This window comes from Amborella trichopoda, chromosome 3 (genome assembly GCF_054954075.1).
Source record: "Amborella trichopoda isolate Santa Cruz 75 chromosome 3, AtrichopodaSantaCruz75HAP2 v2.0, whole genome shotgun sequence".
In the NCBI taxonomy this organism is placed as follows: Eukaryota; Viridiplantae; Streptophyta; class Magnoliopsida; order Amborellales; family Amborellaceae; genus Amborella; species Amborella trichopoda.
This window is the reverse complement of record NC_142338.1, coordinates 57,826,061-57,838,647: the sequence shown is the minus strand read 5'-3', so window position 1 is coordinate 57,838,647 and position 12,587 is coordinate 57,826,061. Positions and strand designations below refer to the sequence as shown.

At 34.9% G+C, this 12,587-nt stretch overlaps 1 long non-coding RNA gene across 1 annotated transcript; it reads left to right on the top strand.

Annotated features, from left to right (window-relative positions):
- Window positions 1-436: 436 nt before the first annotated feature.
- Window positions 437-2,739, top strand: LOC105420260 (uncharacterized). The gene is made up of 2 exons (XR_016051913.1): window positions 437-472; window positions 2,536-2,739. It is a non-coding gene; the product is annotated as an uncharacterized LOC105420260 (long non-coding RNA).
- Window positions 2,740-12,587: the final 9,848 nt, after the last annotated feature.

Sequence of the window (12,587 nt, the reverse complement as noted above, 5' to 3'; positions counted from 1 at the left end):
CGATTTTCATGTCGACTCGATTCCTATGTCAACTAGGTGGAATCATGTGGAATCGACATGGGTTCGAGTCCTATATCAACTCGGTGGAATCATGGGGATCGATTCTCGTGTCGATTCGATTCTTATGTCAACTCGATGGAATCATGAGACCGATTTCTATGTCGCTGGTAGAATCATGGGGACCAATTTTCGTGTCGACTCGAGCATGTCCTTTACGACTCGCCTATTTTTCAATCCCTCCTTGAAACCATGTAGAAACTTTTTCAAAAAAACCAACCGATAAATTGAAACCATGTAGAAACTTCTTCAAAAAAACCAACCGATAATCTCAAGTTTAGGCTCCTAGTTTTCACGAAATAACTAATGTACCCCTTGTCGATACCCTATAAATTGCTCATCGATAGCGTCGCGTTATGCCCTAGTTTCTCTTATACTTTCCTCAACGAGTGCGACGAACGAGCAGGCCATCATGGTAATCTCTCAAGTTTTAAGCTTCGATTTTATCGTTTTACTCTGAAACTCTTCATAGGTTCTCTATCCGCCTCTGCTATGGCAAGATTGGTCAGTATGCCCGTGACGATTTCCTTAATCGGGCCTTTTGTGAAGTTCTGAGCCTCGAAATTATTTAGAATTAGGGTTTCAATGTTATTTACAGAAAAGTTGCTAGATTTGAGGTTTGTGCTTCAAATTTTAACTGTATGGACTTTGATGGTTTCATATTACTAGAAAACTTAGTTTTTTAATGGTTTGTCCAGGTTTGTGTTGCTTTATTTCTCCAGTGGCGAAATACCGGAGATGAAATGTGTTTTTTGTTTTGTTTTTTGCACATATGCACATATGGATGTTATACTTCACTTCAATTTTATGGATTTAATAGTGTTGATGCAAATATCATGGCTTTATTAGATTTGGCAATTTATCTTATTAAGATGATGAAATGTTAGGGGTTTCTGTAATATGCCAAATAAGTCTTTTATGTGACATTTTATCTATGCTTTCCTTATTTATTTTGTTAGAAATTTTTACGAAATTCTTTTCCTTTATATAGACTTCTTCCAATGTTTTTGGTGGAGAATTTGGTGTACTTTTTTTTTTTACATGACAGTGGTATAGTTGTTCCTAGCTTCCAGCTGCCATGTTTTTCCTTAATTCATTTATACAAAACAATGGTTAGAAGGCTTCTTTATGTTTTTTTTTAAAACCCTTATATATGTTGCTCTGTCTGTATTCTTTCATTGGTGTAACTGCACATATACAATGTTGATCGAATCATATTGCTATTTATTAGAAAGAAAAACCAAAAGTATATATACGCTTTCTAGCAATGATTAACATGCATATACATGTCCATATAATTTTTCTTTCTACTAATGTGGCACCTCTTCTCATTCTTCTTTGTGAATGACTGTATATCATTTGGATGTAGGCATGCAAATGTAGGCATAACTGTTTTGCTTATTATCCCTTAGAGTTGTTCAAGGACAAAGTACGTTTATCCTTCTTTCTATTATTATATTGTACAGGTTAAGGTTGTGGGATACAATTTGTTGGTAATTACCTTAATTGTAGATATTCTTTGACTCATAAGGTTTTGAAGACCTTGCTCATTTCACATGTGATCTCTCATTGAAATCATGGAGTGGTTGAATACAGTTTATCTTTCATTGAGTTCCAGTATTCAAGTATTTAACATAGTTACCTGTCAAAGTGAGCATCTTAGGTGCAAACATAATGACCGTCATTGTTCCTTTGCATACGTCCCCTCCTCCTCTCTCTCTCTCTCTCTCTCTCTCTCACTCTCTCTCTCTCTCTGTACTTATTCCTTTACTACAACCTTGCCACTATAAATGACTTGTATATGGACTTCTGTTGGTCTGTAGGAAGTTAGGAAAACATATAAAGAGACCATTACTTTTAATACAAGGATGTCATAATCACTCTTTCTCAGATTTTAAATCGGGCGGTTGTGAGTGTGCAGACTCAAAATTCAAAAAAAATTATTAGACTATGTAATATGCTCCAAGCCATCCAATTTGAGATCTAATGGCTAGGAGCAATTGTGACTCCTTATAATAAAGATTAATGGTCTTATAGTATACAGTCCATTGAAATTAAGGCTTTCTTGCTCTTTTTTATGTTGTTTCTCATTAACTCCCTACGGATTTATTGTTGCAAGGATTGACAATCATGTGTTTTCCAAGTTATTGTAATTTCTTTATATTCCATAACTTTCTGAAAAAATATGTGTTCCAACTATAAGATATCCTAGACCAAAATCCTTTTAGAGTGGATGATAGTTACTCATTTAGGGATTTGATTTACACCTTAGAAATTCAGAGTGTTCCTTGTTCCTTTTCTAGCAATCCATTGAGAATGGGATTTTTATTATTGTCTAACTTGTTATAACGTGCCGTTATTAAAATTGATGTTGACTTTAGATGTTGGGCTAATATTGCTGGGCACTTTGACATGGGCAATTCATAATTTACACCCACGTTTATTTATTTATTTATTTATTTTGACAATGTTACATAGGAATGGAGCTTGAGATGTTGGGCTATGAAACCCTATTCTCTATCATCTTGACGCAAGCCCACATTTCAGTTGATCTCACCCAAAAAATGGCGAGGAATACGATCACACTGGTGCAAATAGCAATTCACTATGGCATGATGATGACATTGTTTAGATTGTTAGGAGACCAATTTGGCACCTACGGGGGAGCAAAAAAGAAGAAAATAACACTATTTTGGTTATCCTAAGTACCATGTTTTCTTGTAATGGTATATTGGAAGCCTATATTTTCTAATTATAGAAAGTTTTGGATCTTTTCATCCTTCTTTGTTTTCCTTCCATAATTTTCTGAAGGAGACTATTGATGCTGTTGGGTTTTTATTTTGATTTGTTCTTCCTTGTTGACTAATTATTGTTCTTATATTTAATAACTTGAGAATATTATTCAGCCGAAGCAAATTAGCGAAATCAAGGATTTCCTTCTCATTGCACGCCGCAAAGATGCTAGATCAGTGAAGATAAAGCGCAGTAAAGATGTTGTTAAGTTCAAGGTCAGATGCAAGAAATATCTTTATACACTTCCCGTGTTCGACTCTGAGAAGGCCAACAAGCTCAAGCAATCCCTTCCTCCAGGTACCGACTCCTCATAACTTGAAAGTAGTTTTTTATTCTTATTTTTTATTTTTCTCTGATTTGTTCCTCAATTGTCTTCCCTTGTGTAAGAACATAGAGTTATTTTCCTTTCTGGGTTTGTTCCTTGATTTGACTTCGCTTGTGTAATGAATATTATTTAGAATTATCGGGGATTGCATTGTTCATTTGCTGAATTTTAGGCCTATTTTTTTGTTCAGGTTTGATGGTTCAGGACTTGTGAGCTTTTCCTCCTCCTTGATTGAGGAGTTTTTCAATATATAGGGCTTTAATGTGAAAGTGCGGTTTTTTTTATTGGATCCTATTTAAATAGTGACATTGTTATGGGAGTTTCAAATTTTGGTTGAAAGCAAAGAAGTGGCACAGTAGTATCTTAGTTTGATTTCACCTTCCCATAATATATGGACTTAAGAATTGCCAGGTGTAAGCATGGATTCACACTGATTTTCTACCTTGTGAGGCTCTTGTGATATTTTCTTTTTCCTGGAATGTTACCTGTAAATCCCAAATGCACATACTCCACAATGAACGGTTGAGAAGAACTGCTCCAGATAATGATGGGTTTGAGCAGAATGGCATTTTATCTCAACCATCTGTTGTTGAGTAAGGAGTGTTTAAAAAATCAACTCGTTTTAAGGTACTCGGCACTTGGAGGAGCCGAGTTCCTCGGATCAGACTGTGTAACTCGCCACAGTTTGATTTTAGAAAATAAGAAATCTAACTCGCCCGAGTTCGCCAGGGAGGTGTGTTGTGCTGTCATAAGTGGGGGCTCACGCGTGGTTGAAGTTGCTGTCATATGGCAGGCAGAGGTATTATTGAACTTTTTAAATCTTTTCTTAAGGTTGCAAATCCGGATTATATTGAAAATGCATTCTTGAAAGTTGCAAATCCGTTGCTATGGAGCGTTTTAAATGTATTCTTAAAAGTTTGCAAATCCGGATTATATTGAAAATGTATTCTTGAAGTTGCAAATCTGGTATCATATGGAAAATATCCCGTTTTTAAAAGAAATGGATCGGTGGCGTGGTCGATTTTGTTGTGACGTCATGACATTGATCCATCGTCGGCTTTTTAAATGTATTCTTAAGGCCGCAAATACGGATTATATATGGAAAATATTCGGCTTCTAAAGGAAATGGATAGGTGACATGGTCAATTTGCTGTGACGTCATGACATCGATCCATCATCCATAGGGCTACGCGTGGTAGTGGTTGAAGTTGCTGTAATATGGCAAGCAGGTACAATCATGATCTTTTTAAATGTATTCTTAAGGTTGCAAATCTGGATTATATTGAAAATGTATTACGAAAAATATCCGGTTTTTAAAGGAAATGGATAGGTGACATGGTATGTTGCGACGTCATGACATCGATCCATCATCCATGGGCCCCCGCGTGGTTGAAGTTGCTGTAATGTGGCAAGCAGGTACTATAATGAGCTTTTTAAATGTATTATTAAGGTTGCAAATCTGGATTATATTGAAAATGTATTCCTGAAATTGTAAATCAGGTGTTAAATGGATAATATCCGGTTTTTAAAGGAAATGAATCGGTGACATGGTCAATTTGTTATGTCATGGCATCAATCCATCATCCATGGGTCCGCTCGTGGTTGAAGGTGTTGTCATATGGCAAGCAGGTACCATAATGAGCTATCTAAATGTATTCTTAAGGTTGCAAATCCAGATTATATTGAAAATGTATTCTTAAAGTTGCAAATCCGGATTATATTGAAAATGTATTACTAAAGCTGCAAATCTGGTATCATATGGAAAATATCTTGTTTTTAAAGGAAATGGATTGTTGACATGTTAGATTTGTGATGTCATGACATCGATCCATCATCCATGGGGCCTAGGCATGGTTGAAGTTGTCATATGGCAAGCAGGTACTATCATGAGCTTTTTAAATGTATTATTAAGGTTGCAAATCCGGATTATATTGAAAATGTATTTCTGAAGTTGCAAATCCGGTATCATATGGAAAATGTCGGGTTTTTAAAGGAAATGGATCAGTGACATGTTCGATTTGTGACATCATGACACCGATTCATCATCATGGGGCCCACATGTGGTTGAAGTTGCTGTCATATGGCAAGCAGGTAGTATCATGAGTTTTGTAAATATATTTTTAAGGTTGCAAGTCTGGATTATATTGAAAAATGTATTCCTAAGGGAAAAGGATTGGTAACATGTCCGATTTGTGATGTCATGACATTGATCCATGATGTCAGCATGGCGTGTTTGCACAGTTAAATCGCCGAATCTTGATTTATGCTTAGATCCGAGATGGTTTAACCGATTTTCAATCTGGATCGTCCGATTCTGGATCATATCATCGATTTTTTAAACCTTGATTGAGAGTATATGTAATTCACTTTTTATATACTCCATGTGTAGGATATACCTTTCCGATTAAGGAAATCTTGTCGTACTACATATCTTATAGACGTTTGGATACATTACATGTTCATCCTGCTATCAGTTCTCGTTCATGGATGATCTTATAGACGTTTGGATACATTACATGTTCATCCTGCTATCAGTTCTCGTTCATGGATGATGGAGATGAATGCTTCCCCTGCCACTATTTGCTGAAGCAGGGAAATGGTTTCATTGCTCAAGATTAGTTAAGAGACTAGTAGTTGGGAATGCATGTGGTGTAGAAAAAGTATGCCGCACATTTGCACATGGAATCCAATATTTACACACCAATGATTGTTTCCCATCAGTACTACACCTATTATGTTGTTTGTATGCTGCATGTTGGTCTCTGCCATTTTCTCTCAGTCGTGGACAGTGGAGATGAATGACTCCTTGTCCACTTTTCATTCGAGCAGAGAGTTGGTTCATCGCCATTCTCTTTTTCAAAGTTAAAGAGACGGATAGAGGAGACTACGTATAAGTACACAAATAACATCAGATATCTACAAGTATGTGTACATTGTACTCCATGTTCACACGAACATCTTCATATACTTCATTGCTTCACTCCCGCTTCAGAAAAAAATGCATTTTAGTTATGAGTATACAGCCTCAGCAAAGAAATAAAAGAAGGGATAGATCAGCTTGGTTTGGTTAGAAAAGAAAAAGAAGAGGACAGTAAATGGAGTAAGAAGAGGGGAGAGGATTGCACCCAACAAAAAAAAGCCTCTAAATAAAATAAAGAGGGAAATAAAGAATGAATCAAATGACTGAAGAAATGTAGAGAGAGTGTGGGAGGGAGTATCCCTTAGGGTACATGATGCTTGATGATGGTGAATGAGAACTGCGGCTGGCCAGTGTCGGCGTCACAAAAGCCCCAAATGTGCACAGAATCGTCCACTTCAAGCACGACGACCATCACAAATTTGAACCAATCCCTTTTTATGATATAGCTTGGCCAATACTTTTAGAGGCAATATGATTTCTATCTTTTTCATTCCAACCCATATTCCAGTCTCCAATTCTGAATTTACTACTAATTCCCATTCATTCTCGTTAAGAAATTTCTTGATCCCATGTTCAGCATCACATTTTCAGCGATTTGCTTGCGTATAAGGAACCTATTTTGGTATTGTTTTAAATCACTCACAATTAATGGCTAGGTAAAGAGTTTCTAAATGCCAAGATGTTTCTTGGGAGCCCAGTTCTCGTTAGTCACTAATCTCCATTCATATTTATTGAAAAGACATTTAATCTCTTGGTTCCTGTCACTGTTGAACTGCTTAGAGCCTCTCCTCACATCTCTCTTAATTGAATTTTTGGTGGAAAATTTAGGATCCAAAACAGAATTGGCTATAGTTGTTTTCCTTCTTTTTGCAAAAGATTCCCCACCCACCTGATACTCACTCTTAGTTGCTGCTTTTGGGCAAAGTTCATGAGTGACATAATGAAGCTCCAGATCATTTGATTTTTTGGTAGAATGATTAGGGTTCAAAACCAAATTGGCAATGGTTATTTTCCTTCTGTTTGCAAAAGAATCATCATCCACATCTTGATAATCACTCTCAGTTGCTGCTTTTGGGCAAAGTTCATGAGTGACATAATGAAGCTCTAGATCATTTGATTTTTTGGTGGAATGTTTAGAGTTGAAAACCGAATTGGCTATGGCTGTTTTCCTTCTTTTTGCAAAAGAATCCTCGTCCACCTCTTGATAACTGCTTTTAGGTAAAGTTCATGAGTGACATAATGAAGCTCTATATCATTGTATTTGGCAATGGCTACAGCGGCCTCTTCGGTGTCTGCCCACCTTCGAAACTGCTTATCAGACCACCGCGTTGCTTTCTTACAAAACACTGCTAACATTTGCATGTTGGGTCAGAATTGAGACTTCTCTCTTTCCTTGTTAAGAACCCCTGCCAAGAAAACAGGAAATGCGTTGTGGAACTTTCAAGTACAGGGGCAGTTAACAATTTCAAAAATAAATCTATTCTACTGTACGGGGTATTGCAAACTCATTAATATCTGAATCATGTTCTTTGCTATTGATTCTACAAATATAAGTACCTTCCATTCCATATGATCCTAAGATTCCTACCTCTATAGTCTAAACCATTGCTCACAAAATCGAACCGGAACATTTAACTGAAAATGGGCCTGGAAGCGGTTTAACCAGCCTAACCGGTAAATCGGCCGATTCAACCGATCTAACCGGGCAAGTCCGGGGTGGTCAAAAAAGTATTGACAAAAAAATAAAAAAATATACAAAAAGATATATTAAAATATGACAAGCATATAAAGAATGATTAAAACAAAACACATTCAAATGAAATTGAAAATTAATGAAAAAATGGATTTTAACCCATTTTATATTTTTCAAGGGCTATTTTTAAAATTTTCTAAAAAAGATGGAAAAATATGAAAGTGAGTATTAATGACCAAAACAATTTTTAATATTTACCATAATGTAAAGAATATTTAAAAATGCATTACAAATCAAATTTCTTATTTTTAAGAATTTATATATATATTTTTGAATTTTTTTTTAAATACTGTTTGATCACCCTAATCGCCCAAAATCGAAACCGGCTATTGACCGGTTTCGATCTAATCGGGCGGTTAGCGGTTAGATCGGACGATTTTGCAAACGATGGTCTAAACTTTCATAGTTGTTAAGCAAAATGGATACAAGAGGTTAACATTAAGTAGGCGTTATAGTCATTCAACTTGAGAGAGTAAGGTGTAGCCAAGGTAAAGAAAGGGACAGAGAGAGGGACCCTCACATGTAAATTGTGATCTTTTTAACTCTAGTAATTTTTTAAATGTTTCAATCCCTTGATTGATAATTCTCATTAAATAATTTACATTTATGTCTTTTTCCAATAAAGGATTTTAGACTCATTTTATTTCAGGTTCTCTATTTGTAATGGAATATAGGGTTTCCTAGTTATTATTTTGAAACAGTAATTTATGCTGGCAAGAAAACAAGATATTTAAGATAAGCGATATAACACCCTCCAAAGCTTTATACTTTAGAATTACAAATTTCGTATTTCAAAATACTTAATTTGTAAAAAGGTCTTATTTTTTTTAAAAAAATCTAAATTTATTAATTACAAAAATACTAAGTAATATCTATTTTGATTTGTAAAAGGCTTTATCGTAGGACTCTCTTTCTCGAGAGGATCTTGAAAAAGAAATCTCACTTTTTATCTTGAAAATTTTTCTTTCATCGTTGAGCCTTATCAATTGATGCCATGCATAGAGCATTTAGCGATGCAGACCTATAATGTGGTTAGGGGATGCCCACTTGTTATCTTGAAAATTTTCTTTGATCGTTGAGCCTTATCAATTGATGACAAGCATGAAGTAAAAAATAGGTATGGAATGTGCTATAAAGTGGAAGCCTTGTTGAAGCCTCTTTTTTATGGAAGCCCATTTACAGATGCAGATCTATGGCTGTTAGCCATTTTTGATGGAATATTGGCAATGGTCCTTCCACTTCCTTTTGACATCATAAGTGGCTAGGGGATGTCCTACTTAAGCTGTGCGACGTCATTCTTTTTGCGAATGTGCTTCACCCCAATGCCATGGTTGCTGATATGTTTGATTCCAATGGCCCTGGTGGGGCCTGGCATATTTCATTTCCATACAATTATCTTAGTGGTGAGGCCTATAATCAATGGCTACATCTGTTGGGGCTCTTGGATCAGGTTTACATTTCCCCTGGCCACTCTGATGATCTTATTTGGGAATTGGAATGTAATGGTCTTTTTTCGGTTAAATCGTGCTATAGACTACTATTCCATGACAGATGGCGATGATCTCTTCCTCTCGCTGCCACAGTTTAAAAATGGCCGATACCCCATAAAGTTTAGTTGTTTCTATGGTTTGCTATATAGAATAAGACTTTGATTGTGGATAACTTGATAGAACGAGGTAAAGTACTTCGAAACATTTGCCTCATGTGCAAAATGGATGAGGAGACAGGGAATCACCTCTTTGTCCACTGTCAGGTTGCCTCAAAAATTTAGTATTGGTTTTTCGGCCTTCTTGGAATCCATGCCTCCATTCCCTCATCGGTTATGGAGATTGTTTCCCAACTATCCTTTCCTCATTTACCAGTGGGAGGAAGTATGGTTTGGATGATTGCTAGAGGGGGCAGTGATGTGGGAAATATGGAAAGAGAGAAATAGGCGTACTTTTGATGGGGAGAGTCTATCGAATGCTCGCTTGATTGACAATATCAAACTCTCGTTATGAAATTCGTTTTCAGTCACCAAGCCGGGATGGGGTCTCTCTTTCTCAGATGTTATACTTAATTATCCTAACCTCTTCTGCTGGGCAAAGTTAAAATGAGACCTCAGATTTTTTGGACACCATCAGAAAAGGGGCGCTTCAAATTGAACTTTGATGGAAGTTCAATGGGCAATCCTGGTTTAGCTGGCATTGGGGGAGTTTTACGCAATAGTTCAGGTGTTGTCATCTTTTCCTATGCTAGTCCCCTAGGCATTGCCACTGCTAACCATGCCAAACTTGCTTTGTTATTACAAGGTTTAAAATTCTTTCTATCCCATAACCTTGGTCGAAGTTGCATATTTGAAAGGGATTTCTTAATTGTGATTGGTTCGTGCAAGAAAGAACGCTCCATCCCCATCTGGCTGGAAATTTTAGATCTTTTTGTCACTCTTTCAGTGTCTTTCTCCCATGTGTATCGTGAGGCGAATATCCTTGCTGATACTTTGCCAAAGGCGGGGCTTCTTTTCCCTCTATTTCGCTCTCTGCTGATGTAATATCTTTTGGTTGATTGCTTTAATAAAACTTTGGAAAAAAAAAAAAAAACATGCATGGAGCATAGTAATCAGCGGACATTTAAAAAAAAAAAAAAGCAAAAAAACAAAAAAAAAGAAGCAATATTTGTTGATAATAAGAATAAATCGAGTTACCAAAAATTAATGAATATGCTAATTTTTAGATAATATGTTTAAAAACGATAGCGACCTGTTAGGAAAATTTTCGGTCAATTTTTATATTATGGACCCATTGTGGTCGCAAGACAGCAATATTTCACTATAGTCACGAGACCACAATATGAATTGCTTTACTATCTAGGATCACGATTTGCATCTTCCCCAGTGAACTACTAGAACCATCTATAAGTTGTGGACGAGATAGACCACACCTTTTTGTTGCGGATCCATTATTTAGTTGGAACACATGGATTACACTATATGAATATTTCAAAAAAATTATCTTTCAAATTTAAATTAAAGTAGAGTTAGTAGCATACCCCCAAATGTTTAATTTTACATTTAACAAGTGTGATTTTGACCTCCTTATTGTAAAGGTAAACGCTCTTTTTTAGTACTTTTCCTTATATTGAACTAGTTTTATATTAATTAGTTATTAGCATTCATGTTGCATAATGTCTTACTCATGCTTTGATTTCTTAAGATTTTATTTGAATAAAAATATTACATTTTTAGTTTTATTTAAATTTTTAATTCATTTAACATTTTTATAAAATTCATAATTTTATTTCATTAATTATATTCGACTTTGTCTTAATGTGAATTCTTATTTTGGTTGATTTTCCTATTTCTATTCAATGTTTTCTTTTAAGTTGTCATTCTAAGAAGATACTCCTATTTTTCTGTAGTTTATATTTCTTTAACAAAATATTTTATTTTATATTTTTAATTGCCCATTTATTTCAGTAACCCTACATTTTTCCAGGATATTTTTCAGAAAAACATATTTAATTCAATTCTAAATTTTTAGGTAATGATTTTATTTTGGCACTCGTATTTCTTGTTCTTCTTTTTTTCTTAAGGGCCCGTTGGATCTCTGGCTTTTTCAATCCTAGGATAAGTCAGTCTTGGAATTGAGATTTACTGGAATTGACATTTCCTGAATATGGTATAGGCTGTTTGGATTGCATCCAGTAGAAATCAAGAAAACGCAAATTCCCTGTTTGGATTATCTGGAATGTCTTTTTTTTGGAAATGCAAATCCTCTCCCTCTCTCCATATTTTAAGATAGTTTCTCTCTCTAAAATTTTCTCTAAAAGTTTAATACAACCTGTTTCAAAAACTTAAAATTTGAAATACTCTTTTTAAAAATTTTGACATAGTTTTTCTCTCTAAAAATTTATATACTTTCGCTCTCAAAACTTTTGTATAGTTTCTCTCTCTAAAATTTTGAGAATCTCTCTCTCTCTAAAAATTAAAATTTGTGATAGTTTCTCTACATAAAAATTTTGAGATCGTTTCTATCTCTAAACATTTTCAGGTAATTTCTCTCTGTAAAATATGATATAGTTTCTCTCTCTAAAATTAAGGTACTTTCTCTATCTAAATCTTTAAATTTGAGATAGTTTCTTTCTAAAAAATTTAAGATAGTTGCTCTCTAAGAAATTTTAGGTACTTTTTAGAGTCTCTAAAACTTAAATTTTGAGATATTTTCTCTCTCTAAATATTTTCATGTAGTTGCTCTCTAAGAAATTTTAGGTACTTTTTGGAGTTTCTAAAACTTAAAATTTGAGATAGTTTATCTATCTAAATTCTTTTAAATAGTTTCTCTCTCTAAATTTCAAGTACTTTTTCTATATAAAATTTGATATAGTTTGTCTCTAAAGTTTTAAGATATTTTCTCTCTCTAAAACTTACAATTTGAGATAGTTTCTCTTTCTACAATTTTCAAGTAGTCTTTCTCTCTAGAATCTTAATATATTTTCCCTCTCTAAAACTTAAATTTTGATATAGTTTTTCAAGAAGTTTAATTAACCAGAAATTCATCATCCCATTAATTCTTCTAAATCAAACTCACATTTGCTTGAAGAGCCAGACCCCAAGAAAAAAGTTTAAAGCCAAATATGACTACACTGACAGCACCCAGGTAGTATTGAGGTGACTACAACAATGAGTGTCACCGGCTCAAAGATAGCACGGTTCTTGTTGCATGTCTATTTGGATCATGATTGTCAGAGACTTCTCAACCGAA